The 16,024-nt window shown below is 41.6% G+C and overlaps 1 long non-coding RNA gene across 1 annotated transcript; it reads left to right on the forward strand.

The window, feature by feature from the left end:
* Positions 1-15,195: 15,195 nt before the first annotated feature.
* LOC128291714 (uncharacterized) lies at positions 15,196-15,663 on the forward strand. Its single transcript, XR_008281533.1, has 2 exons — positions 15,196-15,427; positions 15,631-15,663. It is a non-coding gene; the product is annotated as an uncharacterized LOC128291714 (long non-coding RNA).
* The last annotated feature ends 361 nt before the right edge of the window (positions 15,664-16,024 follow it).

Raw genomic sequence — 16,024 nt, forward strand, 5'->3', positions numbered from 1 at the left:
AATGGTCATGCACATTTTATACTACATCAAGCAATTCAATACAATTTATTCGAGCATCAAGAAAAAGCTAAGGCCTTCAATAGGCTACCCAAGGCGAATATTCATGTACATGTTGAGGCCAATTATGCACTTAATACCTCACAAAAACAGCATGCATTTTACTAGTTAATGCTTTGCATATTGTAGCTCAAAACTTATAATATAGCATCAAGCACTCATATGTGTGCTAGGCGAATGTGCTTGCAATTTCACAATCATTCTTCAACATCTTCTTCTTTAAACAAACATATTCATCACTTAGTTCATAACCAAAACATCATGTGCAAACATATATATACATATATGAGCATGGCAATTTCAAGGTGTCCATAGCCATCCAAAACACAAATTTTAACTAACATGCAAGAAGCATGAACCATGCTCATGAATGCATCATGGCGAATATGACAATCATGCCCCTTTCAACTTCAATCATGATTAAACAAAAGAAAACTCAAAATCTTACTCAAGAGTAGACAATCCATCATTGCATGCATCATCATCAAGCTTCACACTTAGCATGCAATGGCTTTATCACCATAACAACTTTGGCCAAATACCATTTCCATGGCATAACAAAGATTTGAGCCATGGCTAACATGCACATCAAGTTAGCAACCAAAACATGCATGAAACTCCTAACACAACCTCATACATACCTTAATCTTGATGCAAACTTAGCCAAATCTCCTTCTAGATCTCTTCCAAACCAAGCATGAAGAAAAATCCTCCCCTTTTCCTTAGTATTTTCGGCCAAGAAGTGAAAATGGATGAACACAACAATTTTTTTCTTCCTTCTTTCTCAACTCACGACAAGGGGGAATGCTACTCTCACACACATTTTTTTCATTCTTTTCTTACCCATGCTTATTTGTTTATTATTTCTCCCTAATGCCCAACAAAACATGTTTCATGACATGTTTAGCCCATATCTCTTTGTCATGGCCGGCCATCACTTGTAAAAGGGAATTTGACATGCAAGTCCATTATTTTGCATGCATGCTTTAATTAGTCATCACACATTTCCCTATCGTACTTTCAAAGTTCACTACTAAGTCCTTTCTAGTGGAATTCACCTTTATAACACTAAATCAATCATCATAAAATGTCATACATGAGCACACACATATTATAGGCATCAAAATAAATTTTAATTATTTTTATGCCTCGGTTTTATGGTCCCGAGACCACATTCCGACTAGGGTCAATTTTGGTGTCACAACTCTCCCCACTTAAGAAATTTTCGTCCCGAAAATCTTACCGGTAAATAGGTTTGGATATCGCTCTTTCATAGAGTTCTCGGTCTCCCAAGTAGCTTCTTCTATCCCGTGCTTGAACCATAACACTTTCACTAGCGGAACCCGCTTGTTTCGCAACTCTTTCACTTCTCGTGATAGGATACGGAATCGGTTCTTCCTCATAACTCATATTAGCTTGAATTTCAATTTCGATGGACTAATCACGTGCGATGGATCGGATCTATAGCGTCGAAGCATCGAAACATGAAAGACATCGTGAACCTTTTTGAGTTCAGGGGGCAAAATCAAACGATATGCCACTGGACCGACTCGCTCGGATATCTCATATGGCCCAATGAACCTCGGGCTCAGCTTGCCCTTACGGCCGAATCTGAGTATCTTTTTCCAAGGCGATACCTTGAGAAACACTTTATCACCCACCTGATACTCGATATCCTTACGCTTCAGATTCGCGTACGACTTCTGACGATCGGAGGCTATCTTCAGACTTTCACGGATTACTTTCACTTTCGCTCAGCATCTCTAATCAAATCCACCTCAAGATCTTGCTTTCACCAAGCTCACCAAAACAATGGTGTACGGCATTTACGACCGTCTGAGCCTCGTAGGGTGCCATCTTAATACTTGATTGAAAGTCGTTGTTGTAAGCGAATTCAATCAACGGCAAATACCGCTTCCCATGAACCACTAAACTCGAGGACGCAACATCTCAACATATCCTCAAGTATCTGAATTATCCGCCGGATTGACCATCGGTTTGGGGGTGAAAGGCGGTGCTGAAATGCAACTTGGTACCCAAAGCTTCTTGCAACTTTTTCCAAAATCGCGAGGTAAATCTCGGATCTCTATCCGACACGATGGAAATAGGCACCCCGTGTAATCTCACAATCTGAGAAACGTACAATTCGGCTAGTTTGTCCATTGAAAAATCCGTACGTACGGGGACAAAGTGAGCCGACTTAGTCAGTCTATCTACCACGACCCAAACCGCATCCTTCTTACTTGCTGACAATGGCAGTCCGGATACAAAGTCCATTGTGACTCGATCCCATTTCCACTCGGGTATCGTGATTGGCTGAAGTAATCCTGAAGGCACCTGATGTTCCGCTTTCACTTGTTGACATATTAAACATCTCGAAACAAAGTCGGAGATGTCTCGTTTCATACCATGCCACCAAAACCGACGTTTCAAATCGTTGTACATCTTCGTACTCCCCGGGTGGATTGCCATTCGGCTACAATGGGCTTCATTCAGAATTATCGAAATGAGTTCCGAATTCTTTGGAACACACAGACGACCTTTGAACCTCAAACAATCGTCATCATCGATTTGAAACTCCGAGTCCTTGTTCGGAACACACTCAGCCCGTTTTGCAGCCAACTCGTCGTCGACTTTCTGAGCTTCTCGAATTTGATGTGTCAATAAGGGTTTGGCTTTCAATTCAGCCACTAACACACTGTCGGATCGAATGCAAAGTGCACTTTCATCGTCAGAAAGTGAATAATGATTTACGACTCAAGGCATCCGCAACCACATTCGCCTTTCCCGGGTGATAGTCAATGACCAGCTCATAATCCTTTAACAGCTCGAGCCAACGTCTTTGTCGCAGATTTAAGTCTCTTTGGGTCATCAAATATTTGAGACTTTTGTGATCCGAGTACACATGGCACCTTTCACCAAATAAGTAATGTCGCCAAATCTTTAAGGCGAATACGATGGCGCCAATTCGAGATCATGGGTCGGATAATTTTTCTCGTGTGGCTTTAATTGCCTCGACGATAGGCCACAACTCGACCTTCTTGCATCAATACGCAACCTAACCCAAGGAGGGTGGCGTCACTATAGATGACAAACTCTTTGCCAGATTCGGGTTGCACTAAAATTGGGGCTTCAGTCAAATAAGTTTTCAGTTGATCGAAACTTTTTTGGCATTTCTCCGTCCATTCGAACTTAACATCCTTTTGGAGTAAGCCGTCATCGGCGTGGCTATCGTTGAGAAGCCTTTACAAATCGTCGGTAATAACCTAAGAAGCCCCAAAAAGCTTCGAACCTCGATAATATTTCTGAGGCTTCCAATTAAGTATGGCTGAAATTTTATTCGGTCGACTCGAATACCCGATGCAGATACCACATGACCCAAGAAGCTAACCTCTCTAACCGTAACTCACACTTGCTTTAACTTAGCATATAATTGCTTATCTCGTAAAATTTGCAAAGACTAACCGCAGTGTTCAAAGATGTTCGGTCTCATTTCTTGAATAGACCAAGATGTCATCAATGAACACGACTACGAATCGATCCAAATATGGTCTCAAGATCCGATTCATTAAATCCATAAATACCGCAGGGCATTAGTGAGCCCAAACGGCATCACTAGGAACTCATAGTGACCATATCTCGCTCAAGGCGGTCTTGGGTACGTCCAATCTCGGATTCGCAATTGATAATAGCCCGATCTCAAATCTCTTTTCGAGAACATCGAGGCTCCTTCAGTTGATCGAACAAGTCATCAATACGTGGCAACGGATATTTGTTCTTTATCGCCGCTTATTAAGTCGACGATAGTCGATGCACACCGCATGGTTCCATCCTTCTTCTTCACGAACAACACCGGCGCACCCAAAGGCGAAAAACTCAGGCGAGCAAAACCTCTATCCACCAATTCTTGCAACCGAGCTTTCAACTCCTTTAATTCCGTTGGTGCCATACGATACGGAGCTATCGAAATTGGAGTGGTACCGGTACCAATTCGATGCCAAATTCTATTTCTCGAGCAGTGGTAAACCCGCAATTCTTCGTGGAAAACATCCGGTATTCACAAACCAATCGACACGATTCGGTTTTCTTTTCGATTCCTTGTCATCGAAAGCACGACGCAAGGTATGCTTCGCACCCTTTTCTTACATATTTTCGGGCCAACATTGCTGATATTACACCGGGCAACCCTTTAAGTCCGTAGACTCAACCCGAATTATCTCATTATTCGCACCTCAAATCTAGAGTCTTGCTTTTGCAATTTACAACCGCATCGTGCATGGTCAACCAATCCAAACCAAGAATAACGTCGAACTCATCGAACGGCAAAAGCATCAAGTCTGCGGAAAACAAGAACCTCGGAACACTAGGGGACTTTTCTTGCACACTTTGTTGACAAGCACGTAATGACCCAAGGGTTTGACACCGAATTACAAACTCGAGAGACTCAATAGGCAAAGTCTTCTTCGGATGCTAAGGTTTCACATATATATGAATGAGTAGAACCAGGTCAATCAAAGCAATCACATTTGTATTGAAAAGAGTGAAAGTACCGGTAATGATATCCGGAGAGGCAAGATCCTCACGCGCGTATGGCATAAGTCCTTGCAGAACACGAGCCTCGGATCGATGGTAGCATCTCTAGATCCTCTCGACCGCCATCGTCATTGCCCATATTTCTAGGTGGCCTACCTCGGCAAAGGGTAGCACCGGGTTTCCACTCGACTTACATTCTGTCATGCATCCTCGGGCAATCCTTCATAAAGTGGTCGGCCGACCCACACTTATAGCAGAGCGATCACGAAACCAACAGCTCCCGAATGCCATTTGCCACAATGTGGACACTCCGCCCTCTCTCGGCGATCATTTCCACCATCGGCGATCAAGTGACTCGTGTGGTCACAGGGGTCGATCGCGTCCTCGTCTAGAAAAGCCCAAACGCCTCTAGACCGGCTCGCATCATCTCGAAATCTCTTCGATGCTTGTTGAAGAGACTTTCTCGAGGACCTCTTTCGGAATTCTCCAGTTCCCACATCAGCTTTTTGTTTCTCCTTTCTAAGCTCTTCGGCTTTACAAGCTCGCTCAACAAGTACTACGAACTCTCGATCTCGAGAATGCCAACGAACATCCTTATATCATCATTCAGCCCATCCTCGTTGCGTTTACATAATGGCTTCGAACGAAATGCATTCTCGCGCGTACCGGCTAAGCCTCACAAATTTTCGTTCGTAGTCGGTAACTGACATAGAACCTTGCTTAAGGTCAAGGAATTCCCTTCGCTTTTGGTCGATGAATCTCTGACTGATATACTTTTTTCGGAACTCGGTTTGAAAGAATTCCCAAGTCACTTGCTCTCTAGGTACCACAGAAGTCAGAGTACTCCACCAATAGTAGGCGGACTCACGTAGCAAGGAGATGGTACACTTTAAGCACTCATCGGGTGTACAGGATAGCTCATCGAGCACCGGATAGTGTTATCCAACCAAAATTCAGCTCGCTTCGGCATCATCATCATCCGTAGCCTTAAATTCAGTGGACCCATGTTTTCAATCCTATCGATCGGGGCTTACTTGACCTTATTTGGTCATCACCGGAGGTATTGTAGGTGCGGGGTTGCATTTGTCGGGAATGGAGGCTTTGGAACAGCCGTGTTAGTTCGAATGTATTGATTAAACCATTCGTTCATCACACTATAAAAGGCTTGCCTAGCCTCGTCATTCGGATTGCTGGCCATAGGTTGAGAGTCCGCGGTGCTGTCCCTTGCGCGGAGCAGCGCCACACTCTGCACATCATCAGCTATCGCTTCGGTTGGGATCGGGATCCATTGCTATAAACAAACACAAAGTCAAATTGTCAGAAATCACCACACTATCGATTCATCATTTAATGGCATGTATAGCTAGACCCCAAACACATCATGATAGTCCTAGAATCGACTAAACCGAGGCTCTGATACCAATAAAATTGTAACACCCCGAACCCGAGACCATCGCCGGTGTCGGACACGAGGGGTTAACAAGCCAAGTTCACATATTTTGCCCACCAATTTGACATTTCCAGTAAGGCTGGAAAACTGCGTCACCGTCGCCTTAAAAATCATATCTCAAGTTTCATAACTCGGAAACTGGTTTCGTAAATTTTCCCTGAATTTAGACTCATGTATCCATCCATGGATTTATTTCTAGAATTTTTGGTCGGGCCAATTGGTACAGTTTATTAGTTAAAGTCACCCATGTTACAGGGATCGACTGCTCTGACCTTCGCGCGTTGCAACTTGAATATCTCACTGTACAGGACTTTAAGACTGGTGCCGTTTGTTTCTAATGAAACTAGACTCAAAATGGAATCTGTACATATAAGGAATGACTCCTAATTCTTTCTGGATAATTTATAGAAAATTTTTAAAGTTGCGACAGGGGACCCAGAAACCGTTCTGGCCCTGTCTCACAATAGCTTTAATATCTCTTAACATGTAACTCCTATGACCATTTCGTTTCTTCCATATGAAAATAGACTCATCAAGGTTCATTTACATAGCTTATTCACTAATTAATACCATTCCTACAAATTTTGGTGATTTTTCACATTCACGTCACTGCAGCTGGCAGCACCTGTTTTTAAGGTAGGTCTTACCTATTTTGTAGTCTCCATGAACCAACTAGTCTTGCCATACATAGGTTCATATATGATCATTTTAACCATACCAATGGCTGATCATGTGACCAACACTCCCATTTCCAATCCATAATCACATCATGACACCATATATATACATACAAACCACAAATAGTCTAAGTTCATGCTTCCTTTTACGAGCCATTTTCGCATGGCCGTATACATATACATTACCACATTTTTAAACCAACAAGGGGTAGTCCTATACATGCCATTTCAAAGCTCAACCAAAATTTATACCAAAATAGAGGCGTTGATAGTGTGGATGACTTCGACTTTATTGATCCCGAATCCGATTGCTATCGAACGAAATCTATAAAACAGAGAGCCAAAGCAACGGGGTAAGCATTTTTATGCTTAGTACGTCTCAAGGAATATAATTAGCTTTAATTAAAGCAATACATTCACATAACCAAATACATCATTCCATTAATACTCATTCACATAGTCATTCTTACTTCACACTTCATCATTATATACTTTCACAAAGTATCGATCAATTCAATAGCTGAAATTCATTAGTCGATTGAGCGAATGTTGCTCAAACATGTCGACTTTCCAATGCACATATAAACGTACCTTATTCTTTGGGCTTTTTGAGCGTACTAATTGAATTTATTACAGCAACCAACACTCACCTCCAGCCCAAGATTCTTCGGAATATAACCGGATATAACCACGTGCACAAATGCCTTCGGGTCTTAGCCCGGATAGAATGTCTCGCACGAATGCCTTCGGGTCTTAGCCCGGATGTAGCCACTAGCACAATTGCCTTCGGGTCTTAACCCGGATATAATTTCCAGCATAATTGTCTTCGGGGCTTAGCCCGGATATCATTCAATTTCTCATGCACACATACATCAATAATCATTGGACATACATATTTCATTTTCGTTACTAAGGCTCAAACACAATTATAATCACTAGCATAATCGCCTTCGGGACTTAGCCCGGTATTATTCAATACTCATACATACATAAATCAATAATCAATACATCCATATTTCATTCCACATAATTCAAGTAAGGTCACTTCTTGAGGACTTACCTCGGATGTTGTCGAACGGCTTTTACGGCTATTCGATCACTTTTCCTTCCCTTGTCCAATTGTGGCCCTCTTAGCTCTTGAGCTAATTCAAACAAATTCAATTTATTAAAACCTCATTGTGCTAGCTTATGGCGAATATGACAAGGAGTTTAAATGGTCATATGGCCACTCTTTAGCTTGAATACACAATGGTCATGCACATTTTATACTACATCAAGCAATTCAATACAATTTATTCGAGCATCAAGAAAAAGCTAAGGCCTTCAATAGGCTACCCAAGGCCGAATATTCATGTACATGTTGAGGCCAATTATGCACATAATACCTCACAAAAACAGCATGCATTTTACTAGTTAATGCTTTGCATATTGTAGCTCAAAACTTATAATATAGCATCAAGCACTCATATGTGTGCTAGGCCGAATGTGCTTGCAATTTCACAATCATTCTTCAACATCTTCTTCTTTAAACAAACATATTCATCACTTAGTTCATAACCAAAACATCATGTGCAAACATATATATACATATATGAGCATGGCCGAATTTCAAGGTGTCCATAGCCATCCAAAACACAAATTTTAACTAACATGCAAGAAGCATGAACCATGCTCATGAATGCATCATGGCCGAATATGACAATCATGCCCCCTTTCAACTTCAATCATGATTAAACAAAAAGAAAACTCAAAATCTTACTCAAGAGTAGACAATCCATCATTGCATGCATCATCATCAAGCTTCACACTTAGCATGCAATGGCTTTATCACCATAACAACTTTGGCCAAATACCATTTCCATGGCATAACAAAGATTTGAGCCATGGCTAACATGCACATCAAGTTAGCAACCAAAACATGCATGAAACTCCTAACACAACCTCATACATACCTTAATCTTGATGCAAACTTAGCCAAATCTCCTTCTAGATCTCTTCCAAACCAAGCATGAAGCAAAAATCCTCCCCCTTTTTCCTTAGTATTTTCGCCAAGAAGTGAAAATGGATGAACACAACAATTTTTTTCTTCCTTCTTTCTCAACTCACGGCAAGGGGGGAATGCTACTCTCTCACACATTTTTTTCATTCTTTTCTTACCCATGCTTATTTGTTTATTATTTCTCCCTAATGCCCAACAAAACATGTTTCATGACATGTTTAGCCCATATCTCTTTGTCATGGCCGGCCATCACTTGTAAAAAGGGGAATTTGACATGCAAGTCCATTATTTTGCATGCATGCTTTAATTAGTCATCACACATTTCCCTATCGTACTTTCAAAGTTCACTACTAAGTCCTTTCTAGTGGAATTCACCTTTATAACACTAAATCAATCATCATAAAATGTCATACATGAGCACACACATATTATAGGCATCAAAATAAATTTTTAATTATTTTTATGCCTCGGTTTTATGGTCCCGAGACCACATTCCGACTAGGGTCAATTTTGGGCTGTCACATATGTGGTCGGTTGAGTGTGAATCTAAAACCTATAGGCACGAGCCTTAGAAACCTTAATTTTGATAAGGTGGCCATAGTTTGTATTATGTATGATGAAATAGTTGGCCATGGAAGAATTATGAAATAGTCATTGTTTGCTTTAGTACCAGATGCTGCCAGCAGCAGTGAGGTGAGATGGAAAAATCACTAAAAATAGTAGAAGTAGAATTAAATAGTGAATAAATTATGAAATTGAACCTTGATGAATCTATTTTCTTATGGACGAAACGAAAAGACCGTATGAGTTGTATTTTAAGAGATATTCAGGTTTTTACGAAACAGGACCAGAACGGTTTCTGGATCCCCTGCTCCGACTTGGAAAATTTACCATAAATTATCCAGAAACAATTAGAAGTCATGCCTTATATTCATAGATTCCCCTTTGAGTCTAGTTTCATTAGAAACAAACGGCATGAGCATTAGAGCTCTGTACGAGATGATATCCAGGTCGTAATGCGTAAAGGTCAGTGTAGTCGAACCCTGAAACAGGGGTGACTTTAACTAATAAACTGTACCAATTGGCCCGACCAAAAATTCTAGAAATAAATCCATGGATGAATATATGAGTCTAGTTTCAGGGAAAATTTACGGAACTCATTTTCTAGTTCTGGAACTCGAGATATGATTTTTAAGGTGACAGTGACGCAGTTAACTAGCCTGCCTGGAACAGAAAAAGGAAAACAAAAAAAAAAATTTCCAAGAGAGGAATAAGTAAAGTAAGCCCGGTAACACCTCGTGGTCAAATCCGGTGATGGTCACGGGTTTGGGGTGTTACATTTAATTAGTATCAGAGCTATGGTTTAGTCGGTTCTAGGACTACCATAGCGCGTGTGAGTCTAGCTATACATGCCAAATCGTTAGTGCTTAATAATGTGATGACTTCTGACGGTTGAAATTTTGTTTTGATTAGCAATGGAACCCGGGGTAGAGAGACCCTTGGCGGATGACGTTGAAAGTGTAGCGGCTGCTCCTGCGCAAGGGACACCGCCTGTTGAGCCTCAGTCATCCTCGAATAATCAAAATGAAGGGGCGAAACAAGCCTTCTTGACCATGATGAATGAGTGGGTCGCGCAATATGCCCGAACCAATCCGGCTGTCCAACCATTCCCGAATTTAAATAATCCACCCCAAGAGCCCGTAATGCCATCAGTTACTGATCCTGTGAGGCTGAGTAAACCACCTGTGGACTTGATTAGGAAGCGTGGGGCCGAGGAGTTTAAGGCCATAGTTACCGATGATGCCGAAAGGGTCGAGTTCTGGCTTGATAACACCATTAGAGTGTTTGATGAACTGTCATGCACACCCGATGAATGTCTTAAGTGTGCTATATCTTTGTTGCGAGACTCAGCCTACTATTGGTGGAGGACCTTGATTTCCATAGTCCCAAAGGAACAAGTTACTTGGGATTTCTTTCAAACGGAATTTCGGAAGAAATATATTAGTCAACGGTTCATCGATCAAAAGCGTAAGGAATTTTTGGAGCTCAAGCAAGGCCGTATGACAGTATCTGAATACGAACATGAGTTCGTAAGACTTAGTCGGTATGCTCGGGAGTGTGTGGCTGATGAGATTGCTATGTGCAAAAGATTTGAAGAAGGATTGAATGAAGATTTAAAGCTGCTAGTGGGTATTTTGGAGATAAAGGAGTTCGTAACACTAGTCGAACGAGCCTGCAAGGCGGAAGAACTTGGAAAGAAGAAGAAGAAGGCTGAATTTGAAGCAAGAGATTATCGTAAAAGATCGGCGAGTAAAGCTCCGTTCTCGACCGTAAAGAAATTCAGGGAGGACACTAGTAAGTCGAGGGCGACTGCGGGAATTTCCATCAGAGCCCGACCATCGACGGACTCCCGAGCTACTTCGGTAGCTAGTGTGGGCAATAATCGTCAAGAGAAACCTGAATGCCCCCAATGTGGAAGACGACACCTAGGTGAATGTTGGGGTAAGTCTGTTAATAGGGCCTGTTATGGATGCGGTTCGAGGGACCACTTCATTAGAGATTGCACGGAGCTAGATGAGAGGAATAAGACGCAAGGTGCAAGACCTAGTGGAACGACGGCTGGAGGTAGGCCCCCGAGAATTTCTGGAGGTAGGGGTGGTAATCAGAGAGGAACCTCTAATACGGCTGTCCGATCCGAGACCCGTGCTCCTGCTAGAGCATATGCCATCCGCGCACGAGAGGAGGCATCCTCCCCTGACGTTATCACTGGTACTTTTACTCTCTTTGATACTAGTGTAATTGCATTGATTGACCCCGCTCTACTCATTCGTATGTATGTGAAACCTTAGCATCCAAGAAGACTCTACTGTTGAGTCTCATCGAGTTCGTAATTCGGTGTCAAACCCTTTGGGTCAATACGTATTGCTTGATAAAGTGTGCAAGAGATGCCCCTAATAATTCGAGAATCTGCTTTCCTACCGATCCGATGCTTCTACCATTTGATGAATTCGATGTTATTCTTGGTATGGATTGGCTGACCATACATGATGCAAGGTGGATTGCAAAAGGAAAACCATTGATTTGAGGAGTGTAAATAACGAGGTAGTCCGAGTCGAGTCTCTCGATTTAAAAGGAGTGCCGGTGATAATATCTTCTATGACCGCCGGAGGTATGTGAAAAGGGTGTGAAACATACCTTGCGTATGTGTTTGAAAGTAAAGAGACGGAAAGGAAACTCGAATCGGTACCAAAGTGGTTTGTGAGTATTCAGATGTTTTTCCCGAGGAGTTACCGGATTGCCACGGTTCGAGAAGTGGAATTCAGATCGGTTGTACCCGTACTACGCCGATTTCAATAGCCCCGTATCGTATGGCATTAACGGAATTAAAGGAATTGAAGGTTCAATTGCAAGAATTGACGGATAGAGGTTTCGCTCGACCGAAGTTTTTCTCCATGGGCGCACCAAGATTGTTTGTGAAGAAGAAGGATGGAACTATGAGATTGTGCATCGACTATCGTCGCTTGAATAAAGTGACAATAAAGAATAAATATCCGTTGCCACGAATTGACGATTTGTTTGATCAATTAAAAGGAGCCTCAGATTTTCAAAGATAGATTTGAGGTCGGTACTATCGGTTGAGGGTCCGAGAATCGGACATACCCAAAACCGCTTTTAGAACGAGGTACGGTCACTACGAATTCTTGGTGATGCCGTTTGGGCTCACTAATGCCCTCATGTATTTATGGATTTAATGAATAGAATTTTCAGGCCATACTTGGATCGATTCGTAGTTGTATTTATCGATGACATTTTGGTCTATTCGAGATGAAACTGAACATGCTTGAACACCGAGGCTAGTGTTGCAAATTTTACGAGATAAGCGCTTATCATAAAGTTCAAGAAATGTGAATTTTTGTTGAGAGAGGTTAGCTTTTGAGGCACGTGGTGTCCGTGATCGGTGTCGGTGGACCCGAACAAAATTTCGACCATAGTCGATTGAAACCTCAAGGAATGTTACCGAAGTTAGGAGCTTTTGGGGCTTGCGGATACTATCGACGATTTGTGAAAGGTTTTTCGATGATAGCTGTATCGATGACGAAACTACTCCAAAAGATGTTAAGTTTGAGTGGTCGAACACCGTCAAGAAAGTTTCGATCGACTAAAACTTGTTTAACCGAGGCCCCATGCTAGTACAGTAGAGTCCCAGAAAGAGTTTGTCATATCTGATGGACGCATCCTTGCTTGGGTTAGGTTGTGTGTTGATGCAAGAAGGTCGAGTTGTGGCTTACGCGTCGAGACAACTAAAGCCGCATGAGAGAAACTATCCAACCCATGACCTTGAACTAGCGACCATAGTGTTCGCCTTGAAGATATGGCGGCATTACTTGTTTGGAGAAAGGTGTCATATTTATTCGGACCACAAGAGTCTAAAATATTTGATGACTCGAGAGATTTAAACTGCGACAAAGACGTTGGCTTGAGTTGTTGAAAGACTATGAACTCATCATTGATTATCACCGGGAAAGGCCAACGTGGTGGCCGATGCTTTAAGTCGCAAGGCACTTTATCGCTTTGAGAGCGATGGATGCTCATTTATCCGTTTCACCCGAGGAGGTGCTAGTAGTCAATTAGAGGCCAAACCGTTATTGATTCATCAAATACTTGAATCTTAGAAGGTCGACCACGAATTGGTCGCTAAGCGAGCGAATGTGTTTCGGATGAAGAATCGAATTTCAGATTGACGACAATGACCGCTGACGTTCAAGGATCGATTATGTATTCCAAGGAATTGAACTTGTTTCGATGATTTTGAGTGAGGCTCACAAGAGTCGAATGTCAATCCACCCGGTAGTACTAAAATGTACAATGACCAAACGCCAATTTTGGTGGCCCGGTATGAAACGAGACATTTCAAATTTGTTTCAAGGTGTCCGATATGTCAACAAGTGAAAGTGGAACATCAAGTGCCATCGGATTACTTCACCAATCATGATACCGAATGGAAATGGGATCGAGTGACAATGGATTTTATATCCGGATTACCGGTTATCGGCAAGTAAGAAAGATGCGATTTGGGTCATTATTGATAGACTAACCAAGTCGCTCATTTTATCCTGTCCGCACGGATTTTTCGCTCGATAAATTGGCGAATTATACGTCTCCCAAATTGTTCGATTGCATGGGATACTGTTTCTATCGACGATAGAGACCCAAGATTTACATCGCGATTTTGGAAGAAATTGCAAGAGGCTTTGGGTACCAAGTGCATTTTAGCACTTTTCATCCCCAAACCGATGGTCAATCCGAACGGATAATTCAAATCCTTGAGGATATGTTGAGATGTTGCATCCTTGAGTTTAGTGGTTCATGGGAAAGATATTTGCCTTTGATTGAATTCGCTTACAACAATAGCTTTCAATCAAGTATTAAGATGGCGCCTTACGAGGCTTTATACGGTCGTAAATGCCGTACCCCATTATTCTGGACTAAACTTACTGAAGGTAAAATCTTCGGGGTTGATTTGATTAAGGATGCCGAGCAGAAAGTTCGAGTAATTCATGAAAGTTTGAAGGTTGCTTCGGATCGCCAAAAGTCGTATGCGGATTTGAAAAGGAAAGACATTGAATATCAGGTTGGAGACAAGGTATTTCTCAAAGTCTCACCCTGGAAGAAGGTGCTTAGATTTGGCCGTAAGGGAAAATTGAGTCCGAGGTTCATCGGTCCGTATGAAGTATCCGAACGAGTTGGACCAGTAGCGTACCGATTAATGTTACCCCCTGAGCTTGAAAGGATTCACAACGTTTTCCATGTCTCGATGCTTCGACGATATAGGTCTGACCCGACACACGTAATTACTCCATCTGAGGTCGAGGTTCAGCCTAATTTGAGTTATGAAGAAGAGCCTGTTCGCATTCTGATACGCGAAGTAAAAGAGTTGCGCAATAAGAAAATCCCATTAGTGAAGGTGTTGTGGCATAAACACGGAATTGAAGAAGCCACTTGGGAACTTTAGGACTCTATGAGAGAGCGATACCCGAGCCTATTTACGGTAAGATTTTCGGACGAAAATTTCTTAAGTGGGGAGAGTTGTGACAGCCTAAATTGACCCTAGTCGGAAAGTGGTTTCGGGACCACTAAACCGAGTCATAAAAATAATTAATTGTTATATTCTATGCTTACTATGTGTGTGCATGCATATGTGGAAGTTTCATTCTCTAATTTTACCAATTTTATGAGAAATTATTAAATAGGGATCAATGTGAAACATGGTGAAATATGATAGGCTAATTTTAAATGGCTTATTAGTGCATGTTAACACAAGGGTGGAGTTGCATGTCAAATAACTCATTTCCTAAGGTTAGTGGCTGGCCATGACATGATGATGGGCAAAGAAAACATGTCCTAGACATGTTGGCCTAGTGCATTATGGAAGGAATAAAGAAATGAAAAAAAAAAAGGAAAATGATGAGAAAAAAAGAGTGTGGATGCCCCCCCCTTGTTGCCGTGAGTTGAGGAAAAAGAAAGGAGAAAAATTTTGTTGTTCATCCTTTCTCATTTTGTTACAATTGCCATGACTTGAGAAGAAGAAAAAAAAAGTGTCCATTCTCTCATTTTTCTTTGCATGGCCGAATGTACTAAGAAGAAAGGGGGGGAAGCTTGAGAAAATCAGCCATGGGAGCTTACTAGACTAAGGTGTTTTGATACAAGAAGGTATGTTTTATGCCACTCTTGAAAATGCATGCATAGTTTGGAGGATTGGTTCAAATTTTTCCTTGAATCTTGGATCGAAACTAAGTTGTTAGGTGAGTTAAATTTCGGCCAAGAATGTTGTATTTCCTAATTAGTGTTTTGATGTCATGTATATATGTATAAATATTTGGCAAGACGGTTAAACTAGTTAATTTATTGATTAGCTCAAGAAGCTAGAGGGGGAGAATCAAGCAAAAGCAAAGGAAAGAACATCGAATAGCCGAGTTGGAACCATTTTACCCAACACAAGGTAAGTCATTAAGCATATATTTGGCATTGTTTTAAATGATCATAATATCTATGCAATTGTGTTTAATGAGATGATATGTAAATGAAAATGTATGTGTATGGAATGATGACATTGTTGAATGTAAAAGAAATAGTGAAATGTGTAGAAAGTTTGCTTTCGGCACTAAGTGTCTTGAACAATACGTGTGTACGGTGATGAGATTGGCACTAAGTGTGCATGCTGGAAATATATGGCACTAAGTGTGCATGCTGGAAATATATGGCACTAAGTGTTGCATGCTGGAAATATACTGACCTTTGGGTGTGCGA

Source organism: Gossypium arboreum, chromosome 4 (genome assembly GCF_025698485.1).
Source record: "Gossypium arboreum isolate Shixiya-1 chromosome 4, ASM2569848v2, whole genome shotgun sequence".
Classification (NCBI taxonomy): domain Eukaryota; kingdom Viridiplantae; phylum Streptophyta; class Magnoliopsida; order Malvales; family Malvaceae; genus Gossypium; species Gossypium arboreum.